We start from the raw sequence: 22,111 nt of genomic DNA on the forward strand, positions 1-22,111 counted from the left end.
AAGACTAACGATTGATTTTATAAGTGATTATGACACATGATTAATATGACCACTATTATTTAAGACTAACGACAGATTTTATAACAGTGATTATAACACATAACTAATATTATAACTGTCATTATAGACCAACGACAGATTTTATAAGAGTGATTATTACACATGTCTAATATGAGAACTGTTATTAAAAACAAACAATAGATTTTGTAACAGTGATTATGACACATAACTAATACGAAAACTGTTATTAAAGACCAACGATAGATTTTATAACAGTTGTTACAACACATAACTAATCTGACAACTGATAACAGTTTTATAACAATGTTTATGACGCATAACTAATTTTGCACCTGAGTTTGGTTACTGGTGTGCAATTCATGTGATTTGGGTTGAGAGACGTTTGTGATACAAACAAAATGTCTACTACGTTTATATATTCTTTGTGTTTTTATATGAACATTTTGTTTGTTTCAATTACCTTAACACTTTGTTTTATTCATATATTCACTGTATTTGTATTAATTATATAAAAACTGTACTTGTTTTAGTTATATAAATATTACAGTTGTTTTAAATACATAAGCATTGTATTTGAATTGTTTATATAAACATTGTGTTTATTTTTATTATATAAACCCTGCGTTTTTATAAATTTTATAAACATTATATTTGTTTTGTTTATATAAACATTGTGTTTTTTCGTATATAAACACTGTGTTTGTTTAAATTTTATAAACATTGTATTTGCTTTGTTTATGTAAACTTTCTGTTTATTTTAATTATATCAACACTGCGTTTGTTTTAATTTTATAAACATTGTATTTGCTTTGTTTATGTAAACTTTCTGTTTATTTTAATTATATCAACACTGCGTTTGTTTAAATTTTATAAACATTGTATTTGCTTTGTTTATGTAAACTTTCTGTTTATTTTAATTATATCAACACTGCGTTTGTTTTAATTTTATAAACATTGTATTTGCTTTGTTTATGTAAACTTTCTGTTTATTTTAATTATATCAACACTGCGTTTGTTTTAATTTTATAAACATTGTATTTGCTTTGTTTATGTAAACTTTGTGTTTATTTTAATTATATAAATACTGCGTTTGTTTTGTTGTTATAAAAATTGTGTTTGTTTTATTGATATAATTATTGTGTATTTTTGTTTATATAAACATTGTATATATTTAGTTTTTATAAATAAAATTTTGTTCTTCTTTTACATAAAAAATATTTTTGTCTTATTCAAATTAACATGTTTGTTTTATAAAAATGTGTTTGTTTCATATATAAACAATTTGCTGTTTTATTTACACAAATAGTGTCTTTTTTTCTTTAATATATTACATTTGTTTAAAGCAGATGTTAAATCACTTTCAAGTTAAGAGGTCATAATAATAAAATTATTCCGTTGGGAGTTGGTTATAAAGTTTGTAATAGTCGGTTTTTGAAGTTCTTTCAATTATTCTCTTACGAATTTCAAAGAGACATTTTGCTCCATTAGAAGAAACAAAACTATTAGGAAATATTCCGATTTCAACGTTGATTGTTTGTATTACGAGAGGTTCAAGCGTGAATGGTTTCCTCTCCACTTTGTGTTATTGGATTTCGATTCTAAATGGAAGAGCTTGAAAGTGCGAGATATTAGATTTACTGGCTTACTCCTGTAAGGGTGACTCGGTTCCGAGGGTAGTTAACCACGAACACACAGCTGAAGCTGTTTGGAATGTTGGCTCAAGATGATAAAGATTAAATATCTAGCGCCGGATCTCATAACTTTCGTGAACCAGAAAAATGTGACACCTAGGATGAACATTACTCATCGCTTTCATTAAAGTTCGAGAAAGTTTGAAGACAATAATTTTTTAAGAAAAAATTATTGACCAAGCATCTTAACACTAATTAATAAAACTTTCAGTGTTCTCTTTCCTTTACTAATGAGTTAAGCTATCATACAATGAATTTTAATTAAATAAGCAAGGTATTCAACATAGCATAATAGCTTAAATTTTACTTTCTAAAAATCATTACTTACCTCTGGATGTAGACAAAAAAGATACACTCTAATTAGGTTGAAAACTAAGTATTGAGATAAAATCTGTCTATGAGAATCCTAGTTATCTAAAGATTTTATGAGTATACATCTAAACTTCGAGAATATAATAGTATAGTATAAATTCCAGCATACAGCATCCTTTCAGACACGGCATTATTCAAGTCTTACTCAATACCTTATGACCTCAGGCGCTGAGATTGTTAATCTGGCATGGCCAGATGGTTAGGGCGCTCGGTTCGCAGTATGAGGGTCGCGGGCTCGAATCCCTGTCATACAAACATGCTCTTTCAGTCGTTGAGGCATTATACTGTGACGGCCAATCCCACTATTCACTGGTAAAAAAAATGTAGCTCACTAGTTGGCGGTGGGTACTGATGACTAGTTGGCTTCCCTCGAGTAGCTTTGAGCGAAATTCAAACCAAACAATATCCCTTTCCTACCAGTGACAAAGCGAAAAGTCTAGAAGTTATGGTAATCTATTAATACCCTCCACCATCACTGATACAGTGATAAGTCTGGAAATCGGGTTTCCTATCCAAGTTGGAACAGCACAGATAACCCATTGTTTTGCTTTGTTCCTGACTAAAAAAAAGACATTTTATTGATTTAAATTACCATGTTTTCTTCACAGGGATTGCCTGCTAACAACGGTGACGAATAGTTTCACAAGCTTCTACAGTGGATTTGTTATTTTCGTTTATCTTGGCTATATGGCTGAAAAGCAAGGAGTCCCTATAAACAAAGTAGCATCAGAAGGTCACGGACTGGTGTTTCAGGTTTATCCGGAAGCGATTGCCACGCTACCTGGTGCACCTTTTTGGGCTGTACTTTTCTTTTTCATGTTGCTTACATTGGGACTGGATAGTGCCGTAAGTAAAGCTAATTAACCTAGTTATATACGAGGTTCAGTATGATAAGGTTGGGCGACTGAGCATCTTCTGTGCTACAAATTTTGAAGTTGAGTTGCGGTTAACATTGTCAACAACCATTTTACTTGAAAACTGTAGCTGTTTGTGAAAATTAAAATTCACAATTAAGCACTTTTATTTTAACTGTTACTTTGTTATACAACACAGTAAATCAATTTATGTTCTCAGACAAAACTATCACTCGGAGAAAAAGATTGTTAATTGTTATATTAAAGAGTTAATTGCATATTTTCTCAGATGAAGGTAACACACACCAAAAAAAATTATAAACACACAAATTATATATTTATTCGAAGAAAAGACTCACTCAGCTCTCAACTTTCATTTGCTGTTTTCAGTTTCACGCAAAGCAACTCGAGAGCGATCTATGCAAGCCGTAGAAAATTAGATGAAAGGCAGCTAGTCATCACCATTCACCGCCAGCTCCTATGCTACTATTTTACCAAAGAATAGTGAAATTGAACGTAACAGTATAACGCTCCACAGCTGAAACGGCGAGAAAGTTTGGTATGTCGGGGATTAAAACCCGTGGCCCACAGATTACGTGTCAAGTGTCTTATCCACCTGGCGATGCTGGGCTGCTTTCAAAATGTTATACAACACAATTAAACTGTGAAATAGCCACTCACCTATTAGTGTTATATACAATGTTCTCTCAAGTTAAACGTTTGTTAGACTGATGCTTCACGTAGTTACCTACTACTGTTTTCAGCCTGGCATGGCCAGGTGATTAAGGCACTCGACTTGTAATCTGAGGGTCGCAAATTCGAATTTCTGTCGCAACAAATACACTCACCCTCTCACCCGTGGGGCGTTATAATGTGACGGTCAATCCAACTATTCGTTAGTAAAAGAGTAGTCCAAGAATTGGCAGTGGGTGGTGATGACTAACTGCCTTCCTTCTAGTTTTACACTATTAAATTAGGGACGGCTAGCGCAGATGGCTACCGTGTAGCTTTGCGCGAAGTTACAAACAAGCAATACTACTGTTTTCTTAGATGAAATTCTCCATGACTTCTAACATTTTTTATCGACAAAAGTAACGTTTTTCTCAGATGTTTCTTAGTTGTTAGACTGTCATATTACACAGTAAAATCCAATCATTATTTTTTAAAACACTACTCTTGTGTCTAGTTTATTCTTTTGAGTTATTAAACGTTTCTAGATTATCAGAAATAATCCTCACTCAAGTGTCATTCTTAGCCTGACAACTCGAGAAACCGGGTTTCGATACCCGAGCCGGAGAGAGCACATATTGTTAATTATGTAGCATTGTGCTTAATTCTAAACAAACAAAACCTTTCACACCTCGCTGAGCTTTAGATTGTTATGCAACATTGCATAATTTAAAGCTTTTTATCTGGTGAACTTGTAAAGCAATAAATTACAATATTCGTTTAGCTGTTCTTTTAACTGTTTCGTAAAATAGTTGTTTATAATATCGTCTAGCACATTACTCTAACTATTCTATGAATCGAAAAATGAAACTCCTTTTTGTATTATTACTATTACTCTATAGGTAATTATTGACAAGGATATACTTAGTTATCACTCTGTTCTTACAGCGAAATGGCTTACTGGATTATCCGTTGTGTTAGAACACTGAATCTGTAGGAATGTGGTTGATAAGAATGTTATTTGAGTTAGTACATTAAATCTATTGGCAGTGGTTAACTAGAATGTTCTATGTGTTATTACTCTGATTATACACTAAGTAGTTGATTGGTAAGTTCTTCAGTTATTACTTCAACTTCATAGAAACTATTTTTTTAGAAGATCCTTTGTATTATTTTGTATGAGTTGTTTACTCAACTAAGAATTGTAAAAGCTTTATGTTACGTCTATGTTTAATTTTTGTACGTGATAGATTAAAATATATATTTTGATTTATTGACTGAAATATTATTTTAGTTGCTGCCATACCTATGTTATGAAAATATTGATTAAAACGTACCTTAAGTTCTTAAACTTTTAAGTTGTTTTTCTGACATTTCGTGAAATGAATTTTGTTAGTACTACTGAGTCCATGACAATACTGTCGATTTTCATGTTATTTCTTTTTCAGATGGGAGGTCTTGAATCAGTTATTACTGGCCTTATAGATGAGTTTCAACCATTATTTGGCAGATGGCGTATCAGACGAGAGATATTTACGGCTATGGTTATATCTCTATCGTTTTGCATAGGAATAGTCAACGTAACAAGAGTAAGTGTAGCCTCTGTGTGGGTTAGTTTTGGAACAACTTATGTGTGTGTTTGTGTTGTTTATAGCAAAGCCGCATCGGGCTATCTGCTGAGCCCACGGAGAGGATTTGAACTTCTGATTTTAGCGTTGTAAATCCTTAGACATACCGCTGTACTAGCGGGGGACAACAACTTATGTAATTTTATTTGTAAATTTGAGTTATTCTAATTTATTTGGAGATTGTGATGTCACTACGTATAATACCTTGTTTGTTTTTGAATTTCACGCAAAGCTACTCAAGGACTATCTGCGCTTGCCGTCCCTAATATAGTCGTGTAAGACTAGAGGGAAGGCAACTAGTCATCACCACCTACCGCCAACTCTTGGGCTACTCTTTTTCCAACGAATAGTGGAATTGACCGTCACATTATGACGCTCCCACGGCTGAAAGGGCGAGCATGTTTGGTGTGACGGGGATTCGAACTCGCGACATTTAGATTACGAGTGGACTACCTTAACCACCTGGTCATGCCAGGTCATATATAATGCCTTAGACAATAAACTTTAACCAATATTTTATAATTTCACCTTGATGTGATTCTTGTGCGACCTTAACTGTCAAATTGCAAAGATCATGAGATCAATGATATCGTTAAACGTTTACACATTTATTAAATGTCGAAAGTTATTGCTAAACTATACTTATTTTTATCGTATATTTTTTTTACCGGTTCTAATTCCATTTAATTTCTATACTCCTACTGAATAATATACGGTATTACTAAAGTAATAAGCAAACCTGTACTATCCATCAGGAGCTGAATGTGGTACAGTACATTGAACACCAAATATTACTTGTAACCTATCTGTTCTATGATTTTGTTACTATAATACACTGGACTTACAGTATTGTGGTACCACACTGTATTACCCGTATCGTCTAGCCCAACAGTTGACGGTGGGTGGTATTGACTAGCTTCCCTCCCTTCATCTGGTCTATCGCTGCTAAATTAGGAACGAGTAGCGCATGTAGTCCTTCAGTAGTTTTGGGCGAAATTTAAAAGAAACAACAAGTCGTCTGTTCAATAAATGTAAATTTTTTTCTAACTAAACAGCTCATCTTTAGAATAGTCTGTTCAAAACAGAACGAATGACATGTACTACTGGCTATATATACATATACACACACACAAAAGTACCTCTTGTTGTCTACATGTACCTGCACGAAAAACCCATAAACTTAAAATCTTAATTTTGTTATAGGTGATGACTTGTACAAAATCTGAAGGCAAGCGTGTTTGACAATAATCACAGTTTTGTGTTTAGAAATATGGAAGACAGTTTACAATTTACTGCACTTAATCACAGGAGCTAATATTCGGATTACATATTTATGTTGATATACGGATTATGTGTTTATGTTAATATACATATCATATGTTTATGTTAATATACGGATTATGTGTTTATGTTAATACACAGATTATGTGTTGTTTTACTATCAAAATTTTATAATGCTTTTGTCCAGAAAAGTGAGAAAATCAACAATTCAAGTCCTTGATGTTTTTTATCAAGATTTTAAAACAACAAAAACAGTTCTACTAAAATTGTATACTATTATACATATATATATATCCAAGGTGTATCATTTAGAAATACTTGTAACATAAAACCTTGGAAACTATTACGTAATACAATGTTACATATGTAGAAAAGGGTCTTTCGGAATTTCAAATCTTACAAAAGCAATTTTGTAAGTTTTTATGTAACAAAGATCCTTGGGAAAACCCTTATCTGATATTTACTCTTTTTGACTGCTATGTCTAATACAGATACTCAGCAAACTTTCACGCAGCACAGACTTATTTTATAGGTCCTGGGATAAAGTTTTCTTGAGAAAAGAAATTATAATATAGAAGTTCCTTGGAGAAAACTTAGTTGAGCATAGCTTGTTTGTTTTTTGAATTTCGCACAAAGCTACTCGAGGGCTATCTGTGCTAGCCGTCCCTAATTTAGCAGTGTAAGACTAGAAGGAAGGCAGTTAGTCATCACCACCCACCGCCAACTTTAGGCTACTCTTTTACTAACGAATAGTGGGATTAACTGTCACATTATAACGCCCCCACGACTGAAAGGGCGAGCGACGGGGATGCGAACCCGTGACCTTCAGATTATGAGTCGCACGCCTTAACACGCTTTGCCATGCCGGGCCCTAGTTGAGCATAGATCCTTAATAAATTCTATATGCATTGTAGATGCGTCGTAATGTAATGCTACACACATTGTGAATGGTTCCGAAGTCCCTATTAATTGTAAGTCCTTAAGTAATGCTATATGTATTGTGAAAGGTTCTACAGTCCACATTAATTGTAAGTCCTTAAGTAATGCTGCATGCATTGTGACTGGTTGGAAATTCTACATTTATTAAAATCCTCACTCACATGTAATAGACATTCTTATGTTAAAAATATTTTGGGAATATGAATGAAATGCCTATGTTACCGAATCTTTCATAAGCTATTTAATAGCATTGATAATTAAACAAATGAAAAGGTGCAATGTTTTATACACTTACGACATATCCATCCACTCGTCACATACCTCAAAACAGCTGAAGAACGAACCTGTGTATTCGTGTTATTTCATGCGCATACACACAAGTCAAGTAGCTTGAAGCAGCACGCTCTGGAAAGCTTCATCGCGTTGTAGTGGAATTGTGGAAAGTTGCAGAGAGAGGAAGTGTGCTTTGAGCTTGATAGTCTTAAGAATGAGCCTTTTGCAATTAAAATTACTCGGTAGGACTATTGTCATCAGATAAAATAAGATCAAGTGTGACAACGTTAACTATAATGATGCCGTGTAACTTGTGTTAATATAACACTCAACATTTGTTTACCTCAAAGCTGTTAATATGTATCACATCTATTTAACGCACGTGTGACCTAGAATTATATAAATAGTTAACCAAGCAAAGCTGTAAATGTGTTTTACAGCTTGTTAGTCATGTGTTCTAGAGTTGTATAGATATATATCCAATCAAAGCTGTGAAAACATGTCTCACATCTGTGTAAAACGTTTTATTACAGTATCTTTTTTTTTTACTTATGTAAGCCTGACAGTGACTGGTAATTTCACTCCCCATGTCAAATACAATTATGAACATTAAAAGTGACATATAATACAAATTGAACATTGAAGGTTATTAAAAGTGACGTAGATTATAAGCTCTTGCTTGTAAAGTGTACAAATCGTACCTAGATTATATCTGGTAAAAATAATTTGTAGCCGATTGTACATATCTGTATACTTCTCTTGTAGTAATAGTAATGAAGTTAATATAAATTAATATTTGATTTTAGTAGTTTAAAATTGAAAAATTAATTAAAGTAGTTTTGAAACCTAGTTTAAGAAAATATTTTAATTTAAAAAAAAATTAAATTTCCAGAAGATGGCACTATCAGTGACAAGAAAGTGTTGTCACTTCAAGATAAGGCATAGCCCTTTTCAATCTTTGGAAATTAATTTAAACTCTAAAAGAAGAAGAATGCTTAGCACAACTGAACAAAGTTCACTTAGGTCGGAGTGACAATAGCGTAAAAAAGAAGTACAAAGTTATGAACAAACGGCTGTAAATTCTTCTTGCTATATATAATACAGATAGCAAGATCGATTCTTTACGAGCAATACCTTATAACCTACCTCACTTTTAATAATCTTGACAAATGTCATTTTTAATGTCGATTTTTAATGAATGCCATATTTAATATTCTTTTTTTTTTTTTGACGTGGAAAATGAAATTATCGAGACTCAAATTATGTGGAACTGTGAATAACATACGTCTGTTTAATAGACCTACCTCGTATATCTACTTACGTTTTATTGACTTCAGGGTATGAATCGGTGATCAACCGAAACCAGCCGTTTTACATATATATTTTCAGGTATGAATGTTTTTAGTCTAAAAACGTCATGATTTATATCAAACAAGCTAAACGATCATTCAGTATATAAGTACAGTATTCCATACCTTGTATTCGGAATTACTTTATTAAATCTTGTTGAATCGCAGTTGTGAAAGAGCAAAATTAAATATTTATTATCAAACGACGGAATTGTTTTACACCTCAAAATGCATTACGTTCACAACAAAATCAACTTATTTATGGTTTTAATATTAATGATACCCCATTTCGTAACTAACTATATCTTTGTGGTTCAGTTGTAAGCTTAAGAACTTATAACGTCAAAACACTTGATTCGATTCCCCGAAGTGGAGAAACTGCAATTAGCGTAACTTTTGGTTTAACAATAAATCAGCCAAATTTCAATAACTGCCTCTTCTGCCATCTAGTGGCGAGTTTGTATATTTATTCTTTGTAGAGCATTCTAATAAGTGTGTGAGTTAGATATATGAACCAAAGTTTTATTTCTATTTCGCAAATTCGAATTTTTTTTAAACTAGGTCTGTAAAATTATTTTCTGAAATAATTGTTACATACAATTATTTAATATAAGTCATTATTAATCCAAGTCATTCTTAAATCTAAATATCCTTATTTTCCTAATAAACTTTATCCTTTTTCTTTAGTATAATAATTCACAATGTTGTTGTTTTCTGCAGAAACGCCTTTATAATTTTTTGTAAGGTTTTATTATAGCGATTTCTAAGAACGTCTTTGTGTTGTTGTTCCGCATAACTTATCTTTGTAATTTACTTAGTATATCTCTTTGTGTGGTTGTTCCGCATAACTTATCTTTGTAATTTATGTCGTAATTTTGTTATTTACTAAGTTGATAATTACGACATTATTTAGTTGTTTTTAACAAGTTAGTAAATTTGTAAATCTTGACTTAATTATACATTATGAATATCTTAACTATAATATTTGTTTATATTTATATTTGTTATTTAACTGTTATATTTTAATCTTGTTATCTATTAAACATACTTTTCTTGTTTATTTACTCTATAGACAATTAATGTATCATTTTCCATCTTTATTATGTTCTACTTAGTCTATATACATTTATATCGTTTTTATTTATTTTTAATTTCAATCTTTACTTCAAATATTTTAACTTTGTTATTTAACGTTTAGCTCTTTACTTTTGCACGTATTGGTTAGATCTTTATTTAGTTATTTACCATTTATCTTACTTTTGGAATGTTTGACTTCCTTCTTTATATCGTTCACCTTAACTATGTTAATTACTAATTAGTTGTATCTTTTTTTATTCACTTCAAAGATTTTAACTTTATTACATATCGCTGAAGTATTAAATTCATTATTTACAGGTAGATTTTATTAAACTTGTCATTTACCATATTATCATTATCTCTATTAATTACTAGGCGATTTTATTTTGTTTTATTTGGGGTGTTGATTATTTCCTACTGTGCATCAAAGGAAGGTTCACAGACTTACATTGCTACAATTCGAGACTCGCGTCACAGTGGTTGGACAGAGTGCAAATAACCCTTTGTGTAGCTTTGCTCTAAGAAAACAACAATAGTATTTCTATTCTAAGTTTTTTTATTTACTTGGAATACGTTTTACAATTTAAGTGTTAATCTTGATTTCTTTGATTATTAGGTAAACGTGTACGTGATCTTTAGAATATGTTCAGTAATTAATTTACAAATTTTCCTATAGGGTGGTGGCTATATGATGTTCTGGTTTGATACTTACTCAGCGGGAATTTCTCTGTTGTTCTCTGCGTTATTAGAGGCTATTGGAGTAGCTTGGATCTACGGTATAAAATAAATGCTTTTGTATTTTTCTAATTAAGAATTAAAATAAAATCTTTTGTAGCAATTTCATAAAAACAAGTATTTTTGTCACTAGAAATTATTATAACTGAGACATAATTCTTTTTTTTAATTACTCGATATCAATTTGAAAACTTCAAAAATTATACTTATTAATCTAATCAGTTTTATCTCGATTGTCAAAGTAACATGTTTATAGATTGTGATTTTCTAAGTGTTCTAACACTATCATATATTACACATGAATAATAATACTGCACAACAAAGTTTTTGCTTCTTGAACGCTATTGGGTGTTCCTTATAGATTTTTGGCTGCTAATCACAAAAATCACATCTAAATTTGCCCATCACGTACCGTTTCATCGAAATATTCAGTTTCACCAGGACATTGCTATTACGGAAAAACGATATTAGGGCAACTGGAATCCGTCAATGCTCGCTGACTACTGTTGGACACTGCAACGTGATGTACCGGACATTGAATACAAACGAAAATCAGGAGCAAAACACTTTTAATTATTTTGAACTTAATAGCGTATTAGAAACATAAACGCAATTAGATACGTTATTGCCGGTAAACAGTTAACTGTCTATTTCTTAGAGTTCCTACGTGATGAAGCAAAACCAAAACTATACTTGTGCATACCCACCAGGTACCTGTCACAATCAGCAAAAACTTTTCAGGAAGCAAAACTTAAAAAAAAAATTGTTGTGCAGTGTAATCTCACTTCCTAATTAGAGCTTTACATACATGAATTAGTGGCTTTACCTTGTAATACTGAAATGTTTTCACGTGTTCTTTCTTTTCAATTAAATTATATAAAAGTAAGAAAACGTTTCATCTGCATTTTTGTAAATATTTCACAACTTTCAATTTTAAACAAGAGTATTATTGTAAAAAACTTAAAACTTACAAGCAGTAACGAGATTACATAATATTTGGAGTTGATTTTCTGAACGATGTCGTAGCATTCTCTTGTTTCTTTCTTCCTTGCTTCGTGTCTTAAATCCTGTTTCGTTTTAATTATTTATTTACATATGTATATATTATGTCTGATCAGTGACGATACTATACTTTGTAGGTTTAGAAAACTTCTGTGAAAATATAAGAGAAATGCTTGACTTTTTTCCTGGACTTTTCTGGAGATTATGCTGGAAATTTCTCAGTCCCATTTTTTTGGTGGTAAGTGATGATGAAAGATATTTTTATCTACTAGCTGGATTCGATATTAATGACATTAAAAGATATCTTAACCACGTTGTTGACGTCATACAGATCTTCTGGCCTTTGGATTATTTCTTTCGCATATTGTAATGTCAGATAAATAATTGATATTTGTTTATTTAATGGTATTGGTTCTGTTACAGAGCGGTGATTTTCTTGTTTTAGCTTTCAATAATTTCTTACATTTTCCATTGTTAATGTAAAGCTCAGTTACTTAAAATATGAAGAGTTTTATATATTTGAAAAGGTTCAAGTGCGGTACTATAATAATACATGTAAATTAAAGTAAAAACTTCATGTTAACCTTTCTTTCTTTCTCTTTTTCATTTATCCTTGAACTATTCTTACTCAAATCTATTTTGACTTATTAACGTTTTTCACATTTATTCGTTTTAACCTTTGTAAATGTAACCCTAAATATGATTAGTTTTAACTGAATTTTAATGTAGCTTTCTGATGTACTTAATTAAAATATCCAACAACAGGCAATAATAGTGTCGGCGATTATTACCAGTCCACCACTGATCTATCAAAACTATATATATCCTGAGTGGGCTGTGGCTCTGGGATGGACATTTGCACTTTCTTCTGTTATCGCAGTTCCAGTGGTAGCTTGCTATAAGCTATACAAAGCCAATGGTAGTTGTACTGAGGTGGGTAATTACAATTTACGTTTGTCTCAAAAAACTAAAAACTAAAAGAAAAACGTATCTGGCATTTGTGGCAAAATTACCATTCATTTATTATTATAAAATAGTTATAATTATTTATAAACACCTGGATGTTTACAGTGAACTAAATTATTAAAATAAGTTAATAAGGCTTGTAATTTTTCGAAACAATGGAATTAAATTTTGCAATAAATTTAATGTTTGAAATTGGATAAACAGTTAAAGTGAATGATATATAGTTAAAGTGAATGATAAACAGTTAAAGTGAATGATATACAGTTAAAGTGAATGATAAACAGTTAAAGTGAATCGAATGCTTATTTATAAACAATATATTTACATCGTCTAAATATAGAAAATTAATTTCAGGTTTAAAAATCTAATCATTACAATGAAATAATATTTGATAATAAATGAATATTTGCATTTAAATAAATATTTACAATAAACTGACTACTTACGATGAAAAGAAAATTTACTTTTATAACAGTTTTTATTGTTGGACGATTTGTTTTGGATTTTTATGGAAAAAGAAGACTGTAAAATCCAATTCAATCAATCATAACGAAATCACTTTATTTCTTCAATTATAAAATCTAGACATTATTTTACATTTTGCTTATTGATAGGCCTAAGTTCACAGAAGACGCTACTACAACATTCCACATATGTAATAATTCTCGATTATCTCTGTTGCTTTGTCAAACTACAACGACCATAATCATAACCCTGAACTAGCTAAGTAACAAACTGAACCAACAAGCTGTGGAGTGTGTCTCTTTTTGGGTATGCATTTATGGCCATAGGGATATATAGATTATATCTTAAAGTATAAGTTAAAAAACTACTTTACAGATATTACTATTAGTAAATCATATAATAATAACAATTAATATGGAAAGAGGACAAATACAGTATTGTTAGAAATTCACGCCTGTTTCCATTTAAGTTTAATGCGAGAGTTATGATTTAGATAATTATATAGAAAAAGTGCTAAATTTAGATACTTACAAAAGCGACAAGTTTGTTTACGTAGCTGTATACGAATCATATGTTGTGTAGTTCATTAGTTACAAATTCGTGATTGTTTTATTATTGTATGATGTTACTAGAACCTTCTACGTTTTCATTGATGTTGATGAAACCCACTTGTAGAGAAAAATATACATGTAAAAACGGCTCGTTTCGGTTGAGAAAATATTTTACGTAGAGGAGCGAACAACGTTTTGACCTTCTTCGGTCATCGTCAGAAACGTTGTTCGCTCCTCTACGTAAAATATTTTCTCAACCGAAACGAGCCGTTTTTACATATACAGTCAAACATCGATATAAGGCGCTAGTTGGGGTCCAAAAAATTCGACCGCGTTGTATCTGATTGCGCCTTATACCGATTTGATCATATATTTTTTTGACCCTCGGGGTGAGCGATAATGCAAAATTTACGCGTTTTGTAGTGAAATAAAGAAAAACAAACAAAACTACTTACACCAATGACATAGCATTTTTTATTTATTTTTATTTATTAAACTCAATTTTAAGACTGAAATTAAATGTAAAAAGCAGAATTCTAAAGAAATTTATCGAATTCATTACTTTGATGGGGGCTGATATTCTAAAAGTAGTTCCGTCAGAGCAATCATGTGATCGTTTTTACGATTAGACGCTGATTAAAATTAGTTCAATTTTAAAAGTTAATACATATAGTAATTAATTTTGATAATTTATTTACTAATTATTAAAATCTAAGTACAAACTGAAGTCAAATAATTACCAGATAAAAAAAATGTCATGGCAAAGTTTAAAATACGAATTCAGTACTGAAACAAAAAGGGATTTTTCAAAAAATTTAATAACAATAAAATATAGTAAGCACATAAAACAAGTTGAAATGCACAAATTTATAGTTACTCAGTAGTCTTCTTTCTTTCAAAAGCCTCCAAAAGTGTCTGTTGTCTTCCTCCTTGGTTCCGCATCCTCTTCGCAGTTCTCATTAGGTCCTGGATCTGTAGTATCTTGCAAATTCCTAGATTGTGGTGTTCTGCCCAATATAGAAGTTGTTCTGTGTACTGTACTGCCTGAGTTGAGGTGATGCAATTCCCGAGTTCTTCTGGAATAGGGTCATCTTCTTCTTCTTCATCTGGAGTGGTAAAATCTGTGGGTGCTGCCGCTGGGTTCTCTATTGCTTTCTGGATCTCTTCATCTGTGAGGGGTGGCTGGGTAACTGGTGCTACTTCGTCAATCTCGGCCCACTGCTTCACAAGGGTTGTCAAGGGGAGTCCATCCTGGTAGTCTACAAACTTCCTTTCTGCCTCTGCTACTTCTTCTGCTGTAAATCCATGGAAAATGTCATCTTTTTCTTCTATTGGTTCTGGTTGTGGTTCTGGTGCTGCTTCTTTGAGTCCTTTATTCCAACAATTGATGATGGTGCTCTGGCTTATCTTGTTCCATGCTATGCTGCTCATGTAGATGGCGTCCTTGATGGTCATCTTCTTCAAGAACTCTGGTACGTTGCTGATATCATCGACTATGGCCTTGACCAGTTGAGCTCTGTATTCTCTCTTGAAGCTGGCGATGATCCCTTGGTCAAGTGGTTGAATCTTGCTGGTGGTGTTTTTGGGTAAGTAGAGTACGGTAATCTTTCCATCTCTGCTGGTGAGGTTCTCTGCCGGCGGGTGTGCTGGGCAATTATCCAATAGTAGTACGGCCTTCTCTTCTTTCTTCTGTGTTCTGAGGTGCTGACGAATTCCTGATAAAACCATTCTTCAAAGATTGTTGCTGTCATCCATGCGTTTTACTGCTGTTGTAGTCAAGTGGTAGTGTCTTCATGTTGAGGTGATGGAAACATCTTGGTTGTCGAAACTTGCCAATGAGTAGTGGTCGAATCTTGTGGGTGCCGCTCCAGTTACAGGTGAAAAGTAAAGTTGCTCTGTCTTTGACTTGCTTGTATCCTGATGTCTGGGTCTCTGTCCGAAGTGCGAATGTCCTATCTGGCATAGCCTTGTAGTAAAGTGCTGTCTCATCACAATTGTAGATCTGGTTCAGTTCCAAGTTATTCTCCTTGATGTAATCCTGTAGTTGAGGGATAAATTCCACTGCTGCTGCTATATCTGCCGACTTTGCCTCTCTGGTTGATGCCGTGCCGCTCCTTGAATCTCTGTAGCCATCCATGGGTGGGCTGCCAATCTTCTTTCTGGTATAGTTGCTGGTAGGTCTTCTCTGCCTTTGCAAGGACCATGGGTCCTGAGATGGGAATGTTGTCTGCTCGAAGTCTCACAAACCAATCATAAACTTCCATGTCCACTGCTGGGTCTGCTGCTGTCTTGGCTTTCTTCCTCTGTAGTCCTGTCATTCTGTCTACCTGGTTGCAGAATTCTTTCAGTTGATCTTCATTCTTCAGCCAACCTCGAAGTGTAGACTCTGGAACTCCTATTTCTTTCATAATCTTGGTCCTTGCTTCCCCGTTCCGAATTCGCTGCACAATCTGTATCTTCTCTTGTACTGTGTAAGCATTCCTTTTGGTGCCTCTCTTCTCCATGGTTATAAATACGCTGTATGTTGAAAAAATATGAAAATCGCAGTCTGTCGCCACCGGATGGTCACTATCCCATTCACTTACGACAAAAATGATTCGGTCGACGAAATTCTGCCTACGAGCTGGTGTTACAAGACCTTTCAGTTATTCGGCGATATTAGAATAAAAGGGAATAGCTGACGTCACAGATTTCCAAGAAACTATTTCTTCTGAAAGCTTCTGGGGAGCGAGCTGTTTCTTAGAAAGTTATATGGTTTCAACATTGACGCTATCGTTTGCAGCACTTCATGCCACTGTCACTGGTGTATGAGTGTATATGACTCATCCTTCGTCATCCATCTGTCGATCAAGGATGACTTGTGGTTTTAATGAAAATAAAGTTTTGATACTTCTTGCCTACGCACTGAGAGCTATCCTATGACTGGCAGATTATGTACTTTACTGCAGTTGACAGCGCCAGGAATTATTACATACAGGCCGGGGTTTGATCACAATATGCGGCGTGAAAACCATACAAAAGATTGAAGTGGATTTGGTTTTGATTTTTGATCACATTAACCGGCTGATTACATTAAGCAGTGGTAATATTAAGCGGCGGCCTCTGTAGAAACCCCAAAAATTTGGGGCCTAAGACCCCATCGCGCCCAACTGATTATCGCGCTTTATCGATGCGTTTTATATCGATGTTTACCTGTATATTCTTCTGAGTTTTAACTTTGTTTTAGTTAATAATTATTGTATCGTAATATATAGTACAGTGTGAAACGTTCTAGACCTCTGTCGGGGGATAAATATGAGTCGAAAATATATTCGAAAGATAGATCTAGACTGCACTCAGCCAAAAAGAGCATAAGGCGATTTTTTAAAATGAAATTATCAGAGACCGTAATAATAGAGTAGAAAAGAATAATTGGTCTCGTCATATTGAACCAGCCTAGACTTTAGTGAAAAGAGACAATTACTTAAGACTTTGGATACAAGTGTTATGACCAACTGTGTTACGACCATTTTTATATACTTGTCATTTATTTTATGTATTATACTATGTGCTGTTTGTTCATTGTTGACCTTCATCACCAACAAATCACAGACACCTACTGTAAAGAATTCGTGCCATATATAAAGCATGATACGCATGTACACAAATAGGTTGTAAGAGGTGCGGGATGGTAAAAAGTGGATCCTTCGGAAGGATGACACGATAAAAAATTTGCACACCACTGATATAATATTAAACTTTTAGAATATAGTTACTTTGAGAATCAGAATAAAGTATTTTTATCTTTAAGTGAGCACATATCCAAGAAACCACATAGTGAATATGGTACAGAAGTAACACAATACAGACACTCATAGATCCTCTTAATTCTTAATTGCTCAGCAACTCTACCTAGTTGGTTGATACTTACATTACCTTTGATACTTACAATGACAGATTTATTTTAGTTTGTTGTCTGTCACATAAAATGATGTTCATAATTCATTAGGTTATTCTGTATTCACGTCAGGAAGAACGCTGGAAGAATAAGGTTTTTATAAGGGCTAATTACTGGTGCTAAAAATCTCACTTTCTTTTTGTCTACATTCTTAATGCACAAACCATATGGTTTCAAATAATGATTCAAGTTCCCATTTGGTACTACAGGAAGGACATTTAACAAGCCCTTGTAACTCTATAGTGTGTCCACACATCATTATTGGATTGATCATTTTTTTGCTGGCTAGAAAAAATATGGATTGTTTATTTCTTCTGGTTGAGCTGTGCCACTTAAATTTTGTTTTGGTTCCCTCTGATATTGTGAATGGCACTGGAGACACCTCTTCTTCATGGGGCTTACTAACACTTAATACTAACTGTAAGGACTGGTGTTCTTAATGTAATTAATACTGAACATTTGTACCTATTGAGACCAATGCAATGCGATCACTGCTTGAATATCTACTTGAACCTCAGTATTAACTATACCTCTCAGGTTATTTGTGAAAGCTAACATTTTACGGGGCATAATTCTCGAAGTTTCAAGCTCAAATAAAATGGCCTGGAACTGAAATACTGAATTGTCATTTACATGTAGGGGGAGAGGAACTGGACGTTAACTTATTAGTAGTACAACAAGCACTAGTTATAACGCATAATATGCCTTTGCATTCTTAAATTCATAGCTGTAAGTTTTAGATTATAAGTGTAGTAGTTTACTTGTTATGCAGTTTACAGTAAACCTTTGCTATTAACTACCCATTAACTCAGAGAGTATGGATCGCCAGTTTCATTCACTCATTAATCTGGTTGTCCAAATAAGTGTAAACATCCTAAGGTAAAATTACGCTCAGTAGCTTCCAAAAGACACAAATTCCCTTTGATAGTTAGATAATATGATCTAGCGATTCTCTGGTGATTATACTGAAAACATACCCTACTGCTTACGTCATCAGGTAATCTATACATAAGAGCACAGTCATCTTTCATACATTCAAAAATAATTGTTTCAGGTAAATGTTCCTGGGCTTTTCGTGGTCATATTTATACATATTTATCATATAGCTATAGCTCGTCAGTTCCGAATAATATTCTTGCAAAAACTCATGTCATAAGTTCATTTCTAAGATGTATGTGCCTGAATTAAGGTCAGTTACTTCAGTATTTATTCTGAATAAATATCATTAATAATACTAAATCACAGCCAAACATATCCAGCTACATCTACCTTATCTTAACCAGACAACACTAAAGTAGCGTTTATTGACTTCATTTATGGATTTTCTTTAAAAATCCTAGCATTAAGAATGATTGATGTTTGGATAGTCTCGTATAGACTGACAAAGACATATAATTGCAGATGCAAACCAGACCGTACTTGAACCAATTTTATCTGGATGCTCACTGTGTTCGTCCACGTCAGTGACAAAATTCGACCTGAGACGAGCTAATTTAAAGTAGGCAGACTTACAATTCTGGGAGCTTATCCCTTATCATTATACTGCTTCCATTTGACAAAATAACGAGATGTATTAAGTTTTCATCGGCACTCAAACTTATATTCAATGTCCTAGCTACCTTCAGTGAAAATATTAATTTCAGTTTCTACGAAGACGTTGACAATAATAGCTGTCTCACTGTATCTGTTGTTCAAATTTCTTGTCTCATGAATATATCTCTTCTTTTATGGTAATCTACAGCATATTACAATCGTGTCTGAGTTAAGACGCATTCTGGTGTCTCAAAGATGCAAATCCCTTTCGATAGTGTGTCGTTTAAACTTGGTCACAGAAACTGCTGTAAGTGACTTTTCTTAGTTTAAGGTTTTACTAAGCTACAAATCTCATCACAGTCGACGCGGCTTAAGTTTATGACAAAAGGCCTATGATACCTAAATAATCGCCAGATGTTTACTTGTAGAATATCAACAAATTTATCTATAAGTTTCAGTCGTGTATAGACATGTTTTGCCATCCAGACAGACGGTCCTTCATATAGTCTTCTGCCTCTAGCCTTTAACTCTGGCGTATGAATAGTTCGACTTTATCCTGCAAAAAAAAAAAAAATCTTCCACAAATGCATATCTACAATACTGGTATTTAGTCCTGTCTAAGGCTAGACCATCCAAGACTAACTAAAAGTACTGTGTTTTTGCACCCAAACGTATCATGTAGCTACTTTTCTCAATTACTTCAGGATTGTATTCAAATGTTATTTTCTTGCTAACCTTGAAAACTGTTAGGGTTTTTTACATTTCCTATTGCGAAAACTAAGGAAAGCTGATCTGCATTAGCTTTGTGCTCAAGAAAAACTTGTTTATTTCACATCAACAATGGCGCTGATCTACGACTTGTGAACCCTATTTCCAGGTGAATGTGTGGCACCTGGGTTAACTTTACACCAATAATAGTAGCACAAAGTATGGTTTGTAGAAGTTTGTCTATGTGAATGCATAACATCTGTGTACTATCAGCTAGATGATGTATTTCTCCTGCAGACGCATGTATAATCTCAGCTGTTTAAAGGACATATTGTTAAATCGCAACATTGCATACTCAACCCTTCATCTAGGGGTAATTACGTTAAGCTTCTGGTCTGAGTTCACCTAATTTCGTGGTAAATTTTGAGATAACTGTATCAGTAATGTTTGATATGAATACCATTTACTCATATTTCCAGCTAAAATAAAAATATTAGCAGAGAAATAAAATACATTTTTAATGTTTTCCAAAAGATTACTTTCGACCATATGGTGAACTATTTTGTAAATATTAATAAAAAATGATTTTTTTTAAACTAACAAATTGTGTTTTCGCAGTACAATTCATATTTTATTTCGCTTTATTTTCAGAGACTTGCCAAAGTTATTACCTCAAAACAGGATGCAAAGCAAGCAAATAAGGTAAATGTAAACCAATTTTCTGTTTCTTTTTTCTTGATAATTCATTACCAGCCAAGCTGTAGCATATGTTTTCCTTCATCTGGAAACTTACTTTTGTTTTTACAAAACTGTTTTATTGGGAATTGGTTAATTTTGCTTGGAATGTTTAAAACTGAGAATTAGTTTGGGTGAAGCAGAGAGTGTGGCTGACTGATGCAGACGTAATGTAGCAGGAGTTCCTCGTGTGAATGTTCTCATGCTTGTGAAAACTCTTCAGATTCAAAGCATTTTGCTGATACAAATATTGTTAGGTTTGATGAGGATTATAAGGAAGTCTAGGACAGTAAATGATTAACAATACATAAGAAAATATATGAAGAATTTTGTGATAATTACAGTTAGGATTTTTCGTGCAAATTCTTTTGAATGCCAATTGTTATATGAATGATTATTTTGTTTTATTGTACTTAACATTGTCGAGAAATGAAGATGATTTAGTACTTAGAGAAATAACAGTCCCATATGTACAACTGATGTTCAAGACATATGAACTGAGCAACAGTTTAAAAATAACCATTGAACGACATTTTAATTACTAATAACACCAATAGTAACACCAATTAAGGATGATTTTTATTCCTGAAAAGGGTAATAAACCTTAAGATTCTAAATAATACCAATAACTTCACAATAATTTCTTTGTACAATCAAGCGTTAGTAAATAATGTTTCAACAATTAATAAAACTACATGAACATCTTAAGTCATGTGAACTATTCTAAAAATAAAACGCTTATATTGATGTAATCACAATATGACAAACAAAAATCTATAAACTGTCTAGAAAAATTGGAAGCATAGTTACCTGAACTAAAATGTGCTCTTTTACTCAAAGCAACCACTAAATAAACCTTAACTCACAGATTGCGTGGGATAACAGACAAGTGACTAACTGTATCATATTTATGTTTTATAAATGATTTAATACCAGTCTACTTATTTCACTTGAAACTTTAATGGACTTCTTTTGCTGTGGCCTTATGGTGGCTTACCTGAGTAATCCATATGATGATACCTTCATCATGCCAGTGTAATTTCCATATGGTATTTTATACAGTCAATATGAATAGATTTATGAGAAAATTGCATATTGTTTATTAGTTTGTGTGTTAATGATCATGTCTGTAGAGAAAACCATTATTTATTTCAGTAGATAATGGATTCTAATTTAAAATCATTATTTGATTTCCTTGTTTCTCTACATTGAAATTTTCTAAAGATTTGTCGTTGTTTTCAAACAACCTATGCATAGGGTAGAATTTTCTTGACATTATAGTCGCGAAGTATATTTAACTCTATGATCCACAGTTCTGCTAGTTT

At 32.9% G+C, this 22,111-nt stretch overlaps 1 pseudogene across 1 annotated transcript in view; it reads left to right on the forward strand.

Annotated features, from left to right (window-relative positions):
- The window catches only part of LOC143247172 (sodium-dependent dopamine transporter-like), a 94,981-nt pseudogene that overhangs the window by 59,094 nt on the left and 13,776 nt on the right, over positions 1-22,111 (forward strand). The window contains exons 9-14 of the transcript XR_013026419.1: positions 2,693-2,930; positions 5,056-5,196; positions 10,831-10,930; positions 12,029-12,129; positions 12,657-12,824; positions 20,703-20,753. The product of XR_013026419.1 is annotated as a sodium-dependent dopamine transporter-like (transcript). The remainder of the gene's footprint in view (positions 1-2,692; positions 2,931-5,055; positions 5,197-10,830; positions 10,931-12,028; positions 12,130-12,656; positions 12,825-20,702; positions 20,754-22,111) is intronic.

Source organism: Tachypleus tridentatus, chromosome 3, assembly GCF_004210375.1.
Source record: "Tachypleus tridentatus isolate NWPU-2018 chromosome 3, ASM421037v1, whole genome shotgun sequence".
Classification (NCBI taxonomy): domain Eukaryota; kingdom Metazoa; phylum Arthropoda; class Merostomata; order Xiphosura; family Limulidae; genus Tachypleus; species Tachypleus tridentatus.